The following is a 17,684-nucleotide window of genomic DNA, read 5'->3' on the forward strand; positions in this document are numbered from 1 at the left end:
GAAGGGACAGGGAGTCAAAATAATTGAAGTGAAAGATTTAGAGCAAGCCTTTGAGATAGAGACCGGCTATGATGAAGAGAATGCGTGGATTGAGTGGGTGAGGTATTCGGCCCAGGCGCAGAAGAAAGACAATTGTTATGCTTGCGCATCAGGTAGACCACAGGCCCATATGTAGCCCTTTACACTGGGGTGGACAGACAATAGAGGGAGCATGGAATGCATGATGGCCTTGTACCAAGATGAGACAGCCTGGGGAAACAAGGCCTGCACTGCCCTATCTCTGATGTTTCCTCCTGTTAATAAGAAACTATCAGCAAACCCTCCCTCCTTCTTGGTTACCGTGACGCATCACAAATCGTGTATAAGTCGTTCTGATACGGGGCTAAGTAAAGATATGGGAGAACTCAAGGCTTGTATTGAGACTAAGAACGTGACCACCCAGGGCAATTACTCATCACTGAAAATACCACGTGCGGATATATGGTGGTATTGCGGAGGAAATATTCTAAGACCCACTCTACCCCCCTCCCCCCCCCCCCCCCCAATGGAAAGGGACATGCGCATTAGTTCAGCTCGCCATTCCGTTCAGTATAGCCTATGAAAGACAAGAGGAGAGGGGGAGTGTAAAAGGGGAACGATCTAAACGAAGCATACCCACCTCATTTAATGACAGGATTTACCTGGACCCCGTTGGCATTCCCAGAGGAGTACCAGATGAGTTCAAAGCCCTAAATCAGATTGCAGCTGGGTTCGAGTCCCTCTTCTGATGGGTTACGATCAATAAGAATGTGGATTGGATAAACTATATATACTATAATCAACAGAGGTTCATCAATTATCCCAGGGACGCCGTGAAGGGCATAGCAGAACATCTGGACGTAACCAGTAGAATTGTCTGGGAGAATAGATTGGCTCTGGATATGATTTTGGCAGAGAAAGGTGGTGTATGCTTTATGCTTAAGGGACAGTGTTGCACGTTTATCCCCAACAACACGGCACCCGACGGATCGACTACCCGTGCGCTACAAGGGTTAACCACTCTGGCTGAGGAAATGGCGGACAACTCAGGGGAGACACATCCATGACTGGGTGGCTTGAATCAATGATTGGGAAATTGAAAGGGTTAATTGTATCCATCCTTACCTCCATCATCGTGGTGATAGGAGCATTGGCGGCAATAGGCTGTTGCATCATCCCGTGCGGAAGAGGCTTGGTGCAGAGTCACATCGAAACAGCCTTGACTAAGCAGATGCCGTTACCCCTGGACAAAGGAGGCCAGGATACAATTTGCCTACTAGAAAGAGGGAAGACTGAAGGAGAGGACGGCACCATAGAAAGGGAAGTTGAGAGGATGTTGGACAATTTTGGGGTAGGTTAGAAGAGGAGACAAAGTGTAAAAAGCAACAAGAGTGAAAAGAAAAAAAGGGGGCTTGTGAGAAATGAACATTTTATGTTGTTTTTACATGTATAATCTCTGGTTCACAATTAAGATGTCAACAATGAAGCCTGATGGGAACATTAACATGTCAAGTTCTGAGTAACCTATAGTGAGCGTGTTGTTGTAACTATGTACAAGGCTGACCTTCGGGGAAGAATGGGATGTACAATAACAGAAATTGCTAAGCAAGGGGGAAGATAGCAGGTGCCAGCTGGGGGCCTCATTCTTATCTTTAACTGACGGTCCAAGGATATACCAGGAGCTGACAGACACCACTATGCAAGGGGGAGGCCAAATAAGGGATCACTGATAAGCCCTTTCTATAGTTTGTGGGATGTATTTCTCACGGATTGTATTTTAATGGGCTGTATATAACAAAGTGATGCTGTGTGAATTCTTTGTGTCTGCTATTGCTTACTGGCAGCACCCGCTCTTGCAAGATCGATAATAAATAATTCTTCAGAATTTGAGTAAGTGTAAATTATTAAAAGGTGACCGGTGATTCTCACACTTCTACTTCAGAGTAAACTGGATCTCAGGTCTTTCTAAGAGCATGAATCGTGGAAGATAGAAACAATGTGCTTGCTGCAGTGAGATGGAAGGGAGTGGTGTGCAATGTACTCCAGCATTAAACACTCTCTCCCCCTTTCTCTCTTTACCACTCTCCTTTATTCTGTTTCTGTTTTGTTTCTATTAGTATCGGGTGAAGATGTGATTAGCTGTGAGTCTCTTGATCAAGATATTCTTCTACATTTTGTCCAGTCAGACACATTCTGCGACTTTGTTGTTTTTTTTAACCTCTGCAATCATGATGAATCATTGGAAATTCACAACATAGAAGCGGCTCGTTGTTCCGCAATTACTGTGTCTGTCGCCATTATTACTATTATTCAGATACATGGTCAGATAATTGAATACAGGAGTTTGGAGATGTCGTTCAACTTGAACAAGAAATTGGGAAGGACACACTTGGAATACTGTGTACATTTCTGGTCACCCTAATATAGAAAGGATGTTATTAACCGAGAATGAGGGCAGAAAAGATTTGCTAGGTTGCTCCCGGACTTGATGGTTTGAGTTATAAGGAGAGGCTCGATAGGCTCGAACATTTTTCTTGGAGCCTCGGACTGATCATGACGGTGACTATAAAATAATGCGGGGCATAGATATTGTAGATGTTCCCAAAGGTAATGGAATCCAAAAATAGAGGGCAAAGGTTTAAGGTGAGATGGGAGAGATACAAAAGGGTCCAGGTGAACAATGTGTTCGCACTGAGGGTGGTGAGTGTTTGAACTATTGGCAGTAGTACAGCCGTCTACAATTCTGCCTTTTTAAATGTATTTCGATATTTATGTGGAGAAGATGGGTATAGAGGAAAATGATCAAATGTGGGCAATCGGCCAGGCTTTTTGTCGTAAAAACTGGGAGGTATGGACAAGTTAGGCCAAAGCATCTTTTTCCAAGCGGTGAATTTCGATGACTCTATCACCTGTCCCACCTTCCAGATCTGTGTCGCTGCAGATTGGAGTACTCCATCTATATGTCCAAATCGGTTTGAAATGTTGCTGTGGGTGTCTGCCTCGATTTTTCTTATCGACAGTGAACTTTGAGGGAATGAAAGTACGTGAGGAACAGGCAGCAAGTTACATTGAGGCAGAATCTCAGCTGTGATTAAACTGAATGTTGGGGCAGGAATGATTATCCGCATAGTCTCCCTATGTTCTCATTTACGATCAGTTCCAGTTGCCACAGCACTGGCAGATGAAGATATCTGCGAGATAAGATTTTTAAATTACATGTTTCCAACAATTATTTCAATGTTCTGGGATAGATTTCAATTATCTGGTCTGCACTGCCTGTGAGATTAATGGAGGCAGATACAACAGTGACTTTCAAATGTCAATGCCAGAAACGACAGCAATCAAATTCATGCCTCTGGGAAAAGGTCGGTCGAGTGGCATTGAATGATCTGCTAATCTAAAGAGCCGCTGATGTTAAACGGAATGAATGTCCTCCTTCGGTACTTCACGCACTTTTATGTTTTTGGTCACGTCTGGCTGTAAGATGATGTGCATCAACACCTGGAGTTTTCCCCGAATGTGACCCACCACGGCGAGTAGGATAACGGTCATCCTTTTCTACAATGTGTCCGTGCTTGAAGCCAGCGTCAGCTTTAGCTCGCTGGTTACTTCACAGCATCAACTTAATTGTAAGTTCGGACCTGTCTCACCATGGGCGCTGCTTGGCGTTTTTAATATTTCCAAAACATGTGTGTTGCATAAATAAAAGCAGCAGCACATTTATAATTGGAAGTTGGTGTATTTTGTTTTGAGCTAACATTAACCTGTTTGAAAAAGATGCTTATGCCACGTCTTTATTTTCTGAACTCACACTGCGGAAACCCAAGTTCGATTCCAGCTCTGTACAATAACTGACCTATCGCACATTGCCAATTACTCACAATGTAAATTGTACAAAAGAGCATTAACAATCATCTATTATACATTTTGTGAAATTACAGAACATGATTTGTTCCGCAGGCAAAATGATTGATCCATTTTTTGTCCAAGTGAAACGCTGTTCCCCAGATGTCCAAGAACGCTGAGGGAGTTCGAAAGCATCCCGGACCAAGCAGTGCGCTTGATTGCTCCTCCTGCCACAGGCATTCAATCCCTCTCACAGCCATCCCAAAATGCACCGCAATAACTCAACAAGTTTCCTGAGGCAATTGTCCCAGAGATAGCACCTTCCATACCGAAGACCACTATCATTTTGAAGAACTAGACAAGCCCCTGCGTGGGAAAATCGCCAACTGGAATTTCCCATCAAAATCACGCACTCTCCCACTTGGACCCATATAAACGTTCCTTCGCGGTAACGGGGGAAAAAAATCATTTATCTTCCTCCATAAAAGCACGTTGGGTGTAGCCAAACCTTACGGACTGCAACGGTTCAAGAAAGCAGCTCACCACCACCTTCTGAAGGGCAACTGGGAATGGGCAATAAATTCTCTCCTAACCAGCAACTTTCACATCCAGTAAAAGTGATCTTTTTAATGCATTGATTCTTTGAATTTCTGGGGCAAGGATTGAACGGTTCTGCATTCTTTAACAATAAATATCGAGTACTCAATTCATTTTTTTCAAATAAGGGGCAATTTCGTGTGGCCAATCCACCTATCATGCACATCTTTGTTTGTGGGGGAGAAACAAACGCAAATACGGGGCCAATGTGCAAACTCCACACGGACAGAAGGCAAGGTTTAGAGTAGATGAAAGAGGCAAGCTTTTTTTACACAGAGGGTAGGGTGCCTGGAACTCGCTACGGAAGGAGGTGGTGGAAGCAGGGACGATAGTGACATTTACGGGCATCTTGACAAATACATGAATAAGGATGGGAATAGAGGGATACGGACCCAGGGCGTGTAGAAGATTGCAGTTTAGTCGGGCAGCATGGTCGGCACGTGCTTGGAGGGCCGAAGGGCCTGTTCCTGTGCTGTACCTTTCTTTGTTCTTTGTTGACAGTGACCCAGAGCCGACATCGAACTTGACAACACGGCGTCGTGAGGCAGCAATGCTAACCACTGGGCCATTGTGCTGCCTCGTTTGTCGGTCTAACGGTGGAATGAATCATGTAACTTCTACTTCAGAGGAAACTGGATCTAAGGCATTACTAATTGCATTAATCCTGCAAGACAGAAACAATGTGCTTGCTGCAGTAAGGTGGAAGGGAGTGGCGTGCAGTGTACTCCAGCATTAAACGCTATCTCCCCCTTTCCCTCTTTACCACTCTCCTTTATTCTGTTTCTGTTTTGTTTCTATTAGTATCGGGTGAAGACTTGATTAGCTGTGAGTCTCTTGATCAAGATATTCTTCTGCATTTTTTCCAGTCAGACTCATTCTGCGACTTTGTTGTTTTTTTTAACATCTGCAAACATGATGAATAATTGGAAATTCACAACATAGAAGCGGCTCTTTGTTCCACAATTACTGTGTCTGTCGCCATTATTACTATTATACACATACATGGTCAGATAATTGAATGCAGGAGTTTGGAGATCTTGCTTAACTTGAACAAGACATTGGGAAGGACACACTTGAAATACTGTGTACAGTTCTGGTCACCTTAATATAGAAAGGATGTTATTAACCTAGAATGAGGGCAGAAAAGATTTTCTAGGTTACTACCGGACTTGATGGTTTGAGTTATGAGGAGAGGCCCGATTGGCTCGAACATTTTTCTTGGAGGCTCGGAGTGATCATGACGGCGACAATAAAACAATGCGGAGCATAGATATTGTAGATGTTCCCAAAGGTAATGGAATCCAAACCTAGGGGGCAAAGGTTTAAGTTGCGAGGGGAGAGATACAAAAGGGTCCAGGTGAACATATTTTCGCACTGAGGGTGGTGAGTGTTTGAAATATTGGCAATAGTACAGCCGTCTACAATTCTGCCTTTTAAAAATTATTTTGATAATTATGTGGAGAAGATGGGTATAGAGGAATAAGACCAAATGTGAGCAATCGGGCAGGCTTTGTGCAGTAAAAACTGGGAGGCATGGACAAGTTAGGCCAAAGCACCTATTTCCATGCGGTGAACTTCGATGAGTCTCTCAACTGTACCACCTTCCAGATCTGTGTCGCTTCAGATTGGCGTACTCCATCTATATGTCCAAATCGGTTTGAAATTTTGCTGTGGGTGTCTGCCTCAATTTTTCTTATCGACAGTGAACTTTGAGGGAATGAAAATATCTTCAGAACAGGCAGCCAATTTCATTGAGGCAGAAGCTCAGCTGTGATTAAACTGAATGTTGGGGCAGGGGTGATTATCCGCATAGTCTCCCTATGTTGTCATTAGCTATCAGTTCCAGTTGCCACAGCACTCGCAGATGAAGATGTCTGCGAGATAAGATTTTTTAATTACATGTTTCCAACAATTATTTCAATGTCCTGGGAGACAGTTCAATTATCTGGTCTGCACTGCCTGTGAGATTGGCGGAGGCAGATACACAGTTGCTTTCAAATTTCAATGCGAGAAACGTCAGCAATCAATTGCATGCCTCTGGGGAAAGATTGGTCGAGTTTGATTCAATGATCTGCTAATCTAAAGAGCCGCTGAGGTTAAACGGAATGAATGTCCTCCTTCGGTACTTCATGCACTTTCAAGTTTTTGGTCACGTCTGGCTGTGCGATGATGTGCATCAACACCTGGAGTTTCCAGTCAATGTTACCGACCACGGCGAGTATGGTCACGGTAAACCTTTATAAACAATGTGCCCATGCTTAAAACGACGTCAGCTTTAGCTCACTGGTTACTTCGCAGCATCAATTTAATTGTAAGTTCCAACCTGTCTCACCGGGGGCGCTGACTGGCGCTTTTAAAATTTCGAAAACATGTGTGTTGCATAAAAAATGCAGCAGTACATTTATAATTAGAAGTAGGTTCATTTTGTTTAGAGGTTGCATTGATCTGTTTTGAAAAGAGGTTTGTGCCACGTGCTTACTTTCTGATCATACACTGCGGAAACCCAAGTTCGATTCCAGCTCAGTATATCTGACCTATCACTCTCTGTCAATTACACACAACCTAAATCCAGGAAAAGAGCATGGACCATTATCGATTATACATTTCCTTAAATTGTCAACGCAGGCCAAATTGATTAATCCATTCTTTTCCACGTGAAACGCTGTTCCCCAGACCTCCAAGAACACTCAGTGAGTTCGAAAGCATCCAGGACCAAGCAATGCGCTTGATTGCTCCTCCTGCCACAGGCATTCAATCCCTCCGCCACAGACATCCCAAAATGCACCGCAATAACTCAACAAAGTTCTTCAGGCAATCGTTCCTTCGGCAGTACCTTCCAGACGTACGACCACTAAGATTTTGAAGAACTAGACAAGCCCCTACTTGGGACAATCACCAACAGGATCTTCCCCTCCAAATCACTCACCGCTCCCACGAGGAACCATATTAACGTTCCTACACGGTAACGGGGGGAAAATAATTTTGCTTCCTCCATAAAAGCACGTTGGGTGTACCCAAACCTCACGGACTGCAACGCTTCAAGAAAGCAGCTCACCACCACCTTCTGTCGGGCAACTACGGATGGACAATAAATTCTGTCCTAACCAGCTACTGTCATATCCAGTCAATGTTATCTGTTTAATACACTGGTGCTTTGAATTCCTGGGGCCCGGGATGAACTGTTCTCCATTCTTGAAACAAAAATATAGGGTACCCAACTCATTTTTTCCAATTAAGGCGCAATTTAGCGTGACAAATCCACCTACTCTGCACATAATTGGGTTGTGGGAGCATAACCCACGCAAACACGGGGATAATGTGCAAACTCCACACAAAGAGTGACCCAGAGCCTGGATCGAACCTGAGAACACGACGCCATAAGGCAGCAGTGCTAGCCACTGCGCCACCGTCCTGCCCCTGTTCGTAATTCTAACGGTGGACTGAATCATGTAACTTCTGCTTCACAGGAAACTGGATCGTAGGTATTTCTAACAGCATGAATCCTGGAAGATAGAAACAATGTGCTTGCTGCAGTCAGGTGGAAGGTAATGGTGTGCAATGTATCCAGCAGTAAACGCTCTCTCCTCCTTTCTCTCTTTACCACTCTCCTTTGTTTCTCTTCTGTTTCTATTGGCATTGGGTGAAGATTTGTTTTGCCGTGGGTCTCAGAACAAGACATTCTTCTACATCTTATTCCAGTCAGACACATTTTGCGACTTTTTACACGACTGTTAACATGATGAATAATTGGAAATTCACAACACTGACTTTGTTCCACAATTACTGTGTCTGTGCCTATTGTTACTATTCTACAGATACATGGTCAGAAATTGAATACAGAAGATGGGGCGTCTTGTTGAAGCTGTACACGACATTGAGAAGGACACAATTGGAATAATGTGTACAGTTCTGGTCACCGTAATATAGAAAGAGGGAAGAAAAGATTTGCTCGGCTGCTTCCGGTCTTGAAAATTTGAGTTATAAGGAACGGCTGAATAGACTGGAACATTTTTATTGTAGGCGTGCGGTGATCTAGACAACGGCTAAAAAATAATGAGGTGCATAGATAAGGTAGATTTTCCATGAGGTACTGGAATCCAAAATTAGAGGGCATAGGTTTAAGTTGAATGAGGAGAGAAACAAAAGGGTCCAGAGGCACAATTGTTTCACACAGAGGGTGGTGAGTATCTGGAACAAGCTGGCAGAGGCAGTAGTGGAGGCTTCTACATTGTTGCCTTTCAAAAACATTTAGATAGTTATATGGAGAAGATGGGTATAGAGGAATATGACCAAATGTGGGCAATTGGACAGGCTTTGGGTAGTAAAAACTAGACGGCATGGAAAAGTTAGGCCGAAGGGCCTATTTCCACTCTGTAAACTTCTATGACCCTATGACCTGTCGCACCTTCCAGATCTGTGTCGCTGCAGATTCGAGCACTCCATCTATATGTCCAAATCGGTTTGAAATTTTGCTGTGGTGTCTGCCTCCATTTTTCTTATCGACAGTGAACTTTGAGGGAATGAAAATATCTGAGGAACAGGCAGCAAATGACATTCGTGGCAGAATTTCAGCTGTGATCAAACTGAATGTTGGGGCAGGAGTGATGGCCGTGTAGTCTCCCGATGTTGTCATTTGCCATCAGTTCCAGTTGCCACAGTACTCGCAGGTGGATATAACTGCGAGATCAGATTTTTAAGTTACATCTTTCCAACAATTATTTAAATTTGCTGGGATACATTTAAATTACCTGGTCTGCACTGCCTGTGAGATTGGCGGAGGCAGATACAACAATGACTTTCAAATTTCAATGCGAGAAACAACAGCAATCAAATGCATGCCTCTGGGGAAAGGTCGGTCGAGTGGGATTGAATGATCTGCAAATCTAAAGAGCCGCTGAGGTTAAACGGAATGAATTTCCTCCGTTGTTACTTCATTCACTTTTAAATTTTTTGTCACGTCTGGCTGTGAGGTGATGTGCAGCGACACCTGGAGTTTCCCTTCAATGTTACCCACCACGGCGAGTAGGATCACGGGACACCTTTATATACAATGAGTCCGTGCGTGACGTCAGCGTCAGCTTCAGCTCACTGGTTACTTCACATCATCAACTTAATTGTAAGTTCGAGCCTGTCTCACCGTGGGCGCTGCCTGGCGCTTTAATTATTTTCACAACATGTGTGGTGCATAAATAAAAGCAGCAGCACATTTATAATTAGAATTAGGTGTATTTTGTTGCAGGCTGCATTGATCTGTTTTAAAAAGCAGCCTATGCCACGTGTTTACTTTCTGGCCTCGCGCTGCGGGAACCCGAGTTCGATTCCAGCTCTGTCCAATCAATGACCGATCACACTTTGTCAATTACTCACTACCTAAGTGGAGGAAAAGAACATGAATGATTGATTATCTATTATACATTTTTTTAAATTTCAGAACAAGATTGCTTACGCAGGCAAATTGATTTATCCATTATTTTCCACGTGAAACGCTGTTCCCCAGATCTCCAAGAGCACTCAGATAGTTCGAAAATACCCAAGACAAAGCAGTGCGCTTGGTTGCTCCTCCTGCCACACGCATTCAATCCCTCCAACAGCCATCCCAAAATGCACCGTAATAACTCCACAAAGTTCCTTCGGCAGTACATTCCAGACCTACGACCACTGTCATTTTGAACAATTAGACAAGCCCCTACTTGGGAAAATCACCAACTGCAAGTCCCCCTCCAAATCACTCAGCACTCCCACTAGGAACCACATTAACGTTCCTTCACGGTCACGGGAATTTTTTTTTAGCTTCTTCCCTTAAAGCGCGTGGGTGTACCCAAACCTCACGGCCTACAACGATTTAAGAAAGCAGCTCACCACCACCTTCTGAAGGGCAACCAGGGATGGCAATAAATTCTGCCCAACCAGCAACTTTCACATCCAGTATAAGTGATCTTTTTAAAGCATTGGTGCTTTGAATTTCTGGGGCATGGGAATGAACTGTTTTCCATTCTTTAAAAATAAATATAAAGTACGCAATTAATTTTTTCCAATTATGGGGCAACTTGGTGTGGCCAATCCACCTACCCTGCACATCTTTTGTTGTGGGGGAGAAATCCACGCAAAACCACCGGGGAGAATATGCAAACTCCACACGGACAGTGAACCAGAGACGGAATCGAACCTGAGAACTCAACGCCGTGAGGCAGCAATGCTAACCACTGGGCCATCCTGCTGTCCCTATTTGTCATTCTAACGGTGGAATGAATCATGTAACGTCTGCTTCAGAGGAAAGTGAATCCAATGTATTTCTAACAGCATGAATCCTTGAAAATAGAAACAATGTGCTTGCTGCAGTAAGGTGGAAGGGAGTGGTGTGCAATGTACTCCAGGATTAAACGCTCGCTCCCTCTTTCTCTCTTGACCATTCTCCTTTATTCTGTTTTTGTTTTGTTTCTATTGATATTTGGTGAAGATTTGATTAGCTGTGGGTCTCTTGAGCAAGATATTCTTCTACATTTTTGCCAGTCAGACACATTCTGCGACTTTGTTGCTTTTTGCAACCACAGCAAACATGATGAATAATTGGAAATTCACAACACTGAAGGAGGCTCTTTGATCCGCAATTACTGTTCCTGTGCCCATTGTTACTATTCTACAGACACATAGTCAGATTATTGAATACAGGAGTTGGGACGTCTTGCTGAAGTTGTACAGGACATTGGGAAGAACACACTTCGAATACTGTGTACAGCTCTGGTCACCGTAACATAGAAAGGATATTATTAACCTAGAAAGAGATCAGATAAGATTTGCTAGGCTGCTACCGGACTTGATGTTTTGAGTTAAACGGGGCGGTTGGATAGACTGGAACATTTTTCTTGGAGGCTAGGGGTGATCTTGACGTCGGCTACAAAATAATCGGAGTCATAGATGAAGTAGATTTTCCCAAGGTTAGTGGAATCCAAAACTAGAGGGCATGGGTTTAACGTGAGAGGGGAGAGATTCAAAAGGGTCCAGAAGAACAATTGTTTCACACAGTTGAGTGTCTGGAACGAGCTGGCAGAGGCAGTAATAGAGGCGTCTACAATTCTGCCTTTAAAAAGTATTTACATAGATATATGGAGAAGATGGGTATAGAGGAATATGACCAAATGTGGGCAACTGGACACGCTTTGGGTAGTAAAAACTGGGCTGCATGGACAAGTTTGGCCGAAGGGCCTATTTCCATGCTGTAAACTTCGATGACTCTCTGACCTGCCCACCTTCCATATCTGTGTCGCTGCAGATTCGAGCACACCATCTAATGTCCAAATCGGTTTGAAATTTTGCTGTGGGTGTCTGCCTCGATTTATCTTAACGACAGTGAACTTTGAGGGAATGAAAGTGTCTGAGGAACATGCAGTAATTGACATTGAGGCAGAAGCTCAGCTGTGATCAAACTAAATGTTGGGGCAGGAGTGAGTGGCCCTGTTGTAATTTGATATCAGTTGCAGTTGCCACAGCACTCGCAGCTCGCAGGTCAATATAACTGCGAGGTAAGATTTTTAAATTACATTTTTCGAACAATTATTACAATGTTCTGAGACACAGTTCAATTATCTGGTCTGCACTGCCTGTGAGATTGGTGGAGGCAGATACAACAATGACTTTCAATTGTCACAGTACGAAGTCTTACAACACCAGGTTAAAGTCCAACACGTTTGTTTCAATGTCACTAGCTTTGGGAGCGCTGCTCCTTCCTCAGGTGAATGAAGAGGTATGTTCCAGAATTATATATACAGACAAATTCAAAGATGCCAAACAATGCTTGGAATGCGACCATTAGCAGGTGATTAAATCTTTACAGATCCAGAGATGGGGTAACCCCAGGTTAAAGAGGTGTGAATTGTATCAAGCCAGGACAGTTGGTAGGATTTCGCAGGCCAGATGGGGGATGAATGTAATGTGACATGAATCCCAGGTCCCGGTTGAGGCCGCACTCATGTGTGCGGAACTTGGCTCTAAGTTTCTGCTCGGCGATTCTGCATTGTCGCGGGTCCTGAAGGCCGCCTTGGAGAACGCTTACCCGGAGATCAGAGGCTGAATGCGCTTGACTGCTGAAGTGTTCCACCACTGGAAGGGAACATTCCTGCCTGGTGATTGTTGCGCGATGTCCGTTCATTCGTTGTCGCAGCGTCTACATGGTCTCGCCAATGTACCACGCTTCGGGACATCCTATCCTGCAGCGTATGAGGTAGACAAGGTTGGCCGAGTCGCACGAGTATGTACCGCGTACCTGGTGGATGGTGTTCTCACGTGTAATAGTGGTATCCATGTCGATGATCTAGCACGTCTTGCAGAGATTGCCATTGCAGGGTTATGTGGTGTCGTGGTCACTGTTCTGAAGACTGGGTAGTTTGCTGCAAACAATGGTTTGTTTGGGGTTGCCCGGTTGGTTGAAGGCAAGTAGTGGGGGTGTGGGGATGACCTTGGCAAGAAGTTCATCGTCATCAATGACGTGTTGAAGGCTGTGAAGAAGATGACATAGTTTATCTTCTCCGGGAAAGTCCTGGACGACGAAGGGTATTCTGTCGGTTGTGTCCTATGTTTGTCTTCTGAGGAGGTCGGTCCGGTTTTTCGCTGTGGCGCGTTGGAACTGTCGATCGATGAGTCGAGCGCCATATCCCGTTCATACGAGGGCATCTTTCAACGTCTGTAGATGTCTGTTACGCTCCTCCTCGTCTGCGCAGATCCTGTGTATACGGAGCACTTGTCCATAGGGGATGGCTTCTTTAATGTGTTTAGGGTGGAAGCTGGAGAAGTGGAGCATCGTGAGGTTATCCGTGGGTTTGCGGTAAAGCGAAGTGCTGAGGTGACCGTCCTTGATGGAGACGAGTGTGTCCAAGAATGCAACTGATTTTGGAGAGTAGTCAATGTGAGTCTGATGGTGGGATGGAATTTATTGATGTCATCGTGTAGTCGTTTCAGTGATTCTTCGCCGTGGGTCCAAAGGAAAAAAATGTCATCGATGTATTCTGGTGTATAACGTCGTTTGAATGTCCTGTGCGGTGAGTAGGTCCTGTTCAAACTTGTGCATGAAGATATTGGCGTATTGGGGTGTGAATTTGGTCCCCATGGCTGTTCCGTGCGTCTGGATGAAGAACTTGTTGTCGAAGGTGAAGACGTTGTGATCTAGAATGAAACGGATGAGTTGCAGAATTGCATCTGGAGATTGGCAGTTGCCAGTATTGAGTACTGAGGCTGTTGCAGCAATGCCGTCGTCATGGGCGATGCTGGTGTAGAGTGCCGAGACGTCCATTGTGACGAGCAATGTTCCTGGTTCAACTGGTCCATGGGTGCTGAGTTTCTGTAGGAAGTCCGCCATGTCGCGACAGAAGCTGGGTGTACCTTGTACGATGGGTTTCAAGATGCCCTCGATGTAGCCAGAGAGGTTCTCACACAGGGTCCCATTGCCTGAAACGATAGGGCGGCCTGGTGTGTTGGCCTTATGTATTTTCGGTAGGCAGTAGAGATCTCCAATGCGAGGAGTACGTGGGATGAGAGCACGTAGGGTGCTCTGAAGATCTGGATCCAAGGTCTTGATCAGTCTGTTAAGTTGGCGGATGTGTTCCTTGGTCGGATCTGCGGGTAACTATCTGTAGTGTCTGTAGCGGCCTTCTGGAGGGTGCAATCCGACTGTTTCCTCTTTGGTTGCTGCGGAGACTCAGTGAAAGAGCGCGAGGAGAACGGTGGTACACAGTGAAAGAGCGCGAGGAGAGCGGCGGGGACTCAGTGAAGGAGCGCGAGGAGAGCGGCGGAGACACAGTGAAAGAGTGCGAGGAGAGCGGCGGAGACACAGTGAAAGAGTGCGAGGAGAGCGGCGGAGACAAAGTGAAAGAGTGCGAGGAGAGCGGCGGAGCCACAGTGAAAGAGCGCGAGGAGAGCGGCGGAGACACAGTGAAAGAGCGCGAGGAGAGCGGCGGAGACACAGTGAAAGAGCGCGAGGAGAGCGGTGGGGACACAGTGAAAGACTGCGAGGAGAGCGGCGGAGACACAGTGAAAGAGCGCGAGGAGAGCTGCAGAGACACAGCGAAACAGCGCGAGGAGTGCGGCAGGGACACAGTGAAAGAGTGCGAGTAGAGCTGCGGAGACTCAGTGAAAGAGCGCGAGGAGAGCGGCGGAGACACAGTGAAAGAGCGCGAGGAGAGCGGCGGGGACTCAGTGAAAGAGCACAAGGAGAGTGGTGGGGACACAGTGAAAGAGTGGAGGAGAGCGGTGGTGACTCAGTGAAAGAGGGCGAGCAGAGCGGCAGAGACACAGTAAAAGAGTGTGAGGAGTGCAGCGGGGAAAGAGTGAAAGAGTGCGAGGAGAGTGGCGGGGACACAGTGAAAGAGCAGAGGAGAGCGGCGGTGACTCAGTGAAAGAGCGGAGGAGAGCGGCGGTGATTCAGTGAAAGAGCGCGAGTTAAGCGGCGGAGAATCAGTGAAAGAGCGCGAGGAGAGCGGCTGGGACACAGTGAAAGAGCGTGAGGAGTGCGCGGGAACACAGTGAAAGAGCGCGAGGACAGCTGCTGACACAGTGAAAGAGTGCGAGGAGAGCGGCGGGGACACAGTGAAAGAGCGTGAGGAGAGTGGTGGAGACGCATTGAAAGAGCGCGAGGAGAGCGGCGGGTGACTCAGTGAAAGAGCGCGAGGAGAGCGGCGGGGATACAGTGAAAGAGCGCGTGGAGAGCTGCGGAGACTCAATGAAAGAGCGCGAGGATGAGGCGGGGACACAGTGAAAGTGCGCGAGGAGAGCTGCAGGGACACAGGATAAAAGAGCCCGAGGAGAGCTGCTGTGACACAGGGTAAAAGAGCGCGAGGAGAGCGGCGGGGACTCAGTGAAAGAGCGCGATTAGAGTGGCGGGGTCACAGGATAAAAGAGCGCGAGGAAAGCGGTGGGGACTCAGTGAATGAGCGCGAGGAGAGCTGCGGGTACTCAGTGAAAGATGCGCGAGGAGAGCGGCGGGGACACAGTAAAAGAGCGGTGGGGACACAGTGAAAGAGCGCGAGGAGAGCGGCCTGGACACAGGATAAAAGAGCGCGAGGAGAGCTGCGGATACTCAGTGAAAGAGCTCGAGCAGAGTTGCGGACACTCAGTGAAAGAGCGCGAGGAGAGGGGCGGAGAGAGAGGATAAAAGAGCGCTAGGAGAGCGGCGGGGACACAGGATGAAAGGGCGCGAGGATAGCGGCCTGGACACAGGATAAAAGAGCGCGTGGAGAGCTGCGGAGACTCAATGAAAGAGCGCGAGGAGCGAGGCGGGGACACAGTGAAAGTGCGCGAGGAGAGCTGCAGGGACACAGGATAAAAGAGCCCGAGGAGAGCTGCGGTGACACAGGGTAAAAGAGCGCGAGGAGGGCGCGGGGACTCAGTGAAAGAGCGCGAGCAGAGTTGCGGACACTCAGTGAAAGAGCGCGAGGAGAGGGGCGGAGAGAGAGGATAAAAGAGCGCTAGGAGAGCGGCGGGGACACAGGATAAAAGAGCGCGAGGAGAGCGGCGGGTACACAGCTGCCGGTAAGTGGTCTTCGATTTTCGGCGGGGTCAGTGGCCAGGGTTCTGTCGGGAACGTAAGTTTTCCTCTTTAAATCTTAAAAAACTTACTTTATAAGTGACATCACAGCAAAGCAGAGACCTGATTGGCTGGGAAGGAAAGTGCTCCAATTTGCAGTAGCTGGGAGAAATTTAACTCTTCGCGTGCTGGTAAGTATTGTGATTGGTAAGTAAAATTGTTATTCCTTTCACTTATTCATTATTTGATATTATATTTGTAATCAGTTAAGGTAAAGTGTAAAAATGGCAGGAGAACCCAGACCCGTGTTATGCTCCTCGTGCTCAATGTGGGAGTTCAGGGCCGCGGATGATTCCCCTGACTCCTTCATGCGCGGGAAGTGTGTCGAGCTGCAACTCCTGTTAGACCGCATGACGGCTCTGGAGCTGCGGATGGGCTCACTTTGGAACATCCGCGATACTGAGGAGGTCGTGGATAGCACGTTCAGTGAGTTGGTCATGCCGCAGATTAGGATTGGTGAGGGAGATAGTGAATGGGTCACCAAAAGGCAGAGAAAGAGCAGGAAGGCAGTGCAGGTGTCCCGTGGTCATCTCCCTCGAAAACAGGTATACCGTTTTGGATACTGTTAGACATAGACACCGAACGATACAGCGCAGTAAAGGCCCTTCGGCCCACGATGTTGCACCGAAAGAAAAACCATCTAACCTACACTATGCCATTATCATCCATATGTTCATCCAATAAACTCTTAAATGCCCTCAATGTTGGCGAGTTCACTACTGTTGCAGGTAGGGCATTCCACGGCCTCACTACTCTTTGCGTAAATAACCTACCTCTGACCTCTGTCCTATATCTATTACCCCTCAGTTTAAAGCTGGTCCCCTCGTGTCAGCCATTTCCATCCGCGGGAGAAGGCTCTCACTGTCCACCCTATCCAACACCCTGATCATTTTGAATGCCTCTATTAAGTCCCCTCTTAACCTTCTTCTCTCCAACGAAAACAACCTCAAGTCCATCAGCCTTTCCTCATAAGATTTTCCCTCCATACCAGGCAACATCCTGGTAAATCTCCTCTGCACCCGCTCCAAAGCCTCCACGTCCTTCCTATAATGCGGTGACCAGAACTGTACGCAATACTCCAAATGCGGCCGTACCAGAGTTCTGTACAGCTGCAACATGACCTCCTGACTCCGGAACTCAATCCCTCTACCAATAAAGGCCAACACTCCATAGGCCTTCTTCACAACCCTATCAACCTGGGTGGCAACTTTCAGGGATCTATGTACATGGATACCTAGATCCCTCTGCTCATCCACACTTCCAAGAACTTTACCATTAGCCAAATATTCCGCATTCCTGTTATTCCGTCCAAAGTGAATCACCTCACACTTCTCTACATTAAACTCCATTTGCCACCTCTCAGCCCAGCTCTGCAGCTTATCTATATCCCTCAGTAACCTGCTACATCCTTCCACACTGTCGACAACACAACCGGCTTTAGTGTTGTCTGCAAATTTACTCACCCACCCTTCTGCGCCTTCCTCTAGGTCATTGATAAAAATGACAAACAGCAACGGCCCCAGAACAGATCCTTGTGGTACGCCACTTGTAACTGAACTCCATTCTGAACATTTCCCATCAACCACCACCCTCTGTCTTCTTTCAGCTAGCCAATTTCTGATCCACATCTCTAAATCACCCTCAATCCCCA

The sequence above is a fragment of the Scyliorhinus torazame genome, chromosome 23, assembly GCF_047496885.1.
Source record: "Scyliorhinus torazame isolate Kashiwa2021f chromosome 23, sScyTor2.1, whole genome shotgun sequence".
Lineage (NCBI taxonomy): Eukaryota > Metazoa > Chordata > Chondrichthyes > Carcharhiniformes > Scyliorhinidae > Scyliorhinus > Scyliorhinus torazame.